This window comes from Chrysoperla carnea (assembly GCF_905475395.1).
Source record: "Chrysoperla carnea chromosome X unlocalized genomic scaffold, inChrCarn1.1 SUPER_X_unloc_159, whole genome shotgun sequence".
NCBI lineage: Eukaryota > Metazoa > Arthropoda > Insecta > Neuroptera > Chrysopidae > Chrysoperla > Chrysoperla carnea.
In genome coordinates, this window is record NW_025408110.1 from 21,501 (window position 1) to 22,739 (window position 1,239).

Here is a 1,239-nt window from a genome sequence, read left to right on the forward strand (position 1 = left end):
AGCTGCACGTAAAAGTGCACCAGCAACTGGTGGAGTAAAAAAACCACACAGATATCGTCCTGGTACAGTAGCTTTACGAGAAATTCGTCGTTATCAAAAAAGTACTGAATTGTTAATTCGTAAATTACCATTCCAACGTTTAGTACGTGAAATTGCACAAGATTTTAAAACCGATTTACGTTTCCAAAGTTCAGCTGTTATGGCATTACAAGAAGCTAGTGAAGCCTATTTAGTAGGTTTATTTGAAGATACCAATTTATGCGCAATTCATGCAAAGCGTGTTACAATTATGCCTAAGGATATACAATTGGCAAGACGTATTCGTGGAGAACGTGCATAAGCGTTTTAAATGACAATTTAAAAAAAAAAAAAACAAATAAGAAATATTTTCGGTCCTATATATAGGACCAACATATATTATTAAATAAGAGTATATTATTTTTATTAAAAAATATATATATATATATATATATATAAATTATTGAAATAAAATTAAACATTATTAAAATTTTGTTATAATTATAAGCGATTGCTATTTCTAAAAATAAATAAATTTCATAAAATTTATATTATTTTATATTCATTTGAAATATTAAAAAAACTTCTCGCTTTAAAGTAACCATGATATGAGTTATAAATGCAATAAAATTTTATACAAAAAATAATATTTATTTGTTGACGAATAATATAAAAGGTTTACATTTCTAAATAACATATATTTATATATGGTGTGTAAAAAAAAAGAAAAGAAGAAAAATAATTTATATTTTTAATATAAAAAGGCAACCGCACACAGTGTTCCCAAGCGGTCACCCATCCAAGTACTGACTGTGCCCAATGTTGCTTAACTTCGGTGATCGGACGAGAACCGGTGTTTTCAACGTGGTATGGCTGTTGCCAGTAATAAATGAAAATTTTTACAAATATATATTTTTCATAAATATCATTAATATTAAAGTATATTATTAAAATTTTCAATGAAGTAATCAATTTAAATATATACTTATTTATTATACCATATATTTTAAATAAAAATGCAACCGCACACAGTATTCTCAAGTGGCCACCCATCCGTGGTACTGACTGTGGCAAATGTTTCTTAACTATTATTTTATAAAATATTTATACAAAAAATAATTTACTCTTATCAAATATTAATTTGTGGCCTGTATTAAGGCCTATGTTATTTTCATTTTTTAGCAAAAATAATGAAATATTTCAATATATTATTAAAGTAAC

The 1,239-nt window shown here is 25.8% G+C and overlaps 1 non-coding gene across 1 annotated transcript; it reads right to left on the reverse strand.

Annotated features, from left to right (window-relative positions):
• Window positions 1–780: 780 nt before the first annotated feature.
• On the reverse strand, window positions 781–899 carry LOC123303918. The gene has a single exon (XR_006535987.1). It is a non-coding gene; the product is annotated as a 5S ribosomal RNA (ribosomal RNA).
• Window positions 900–1,239: the final 340 nt, after the last annotated feature.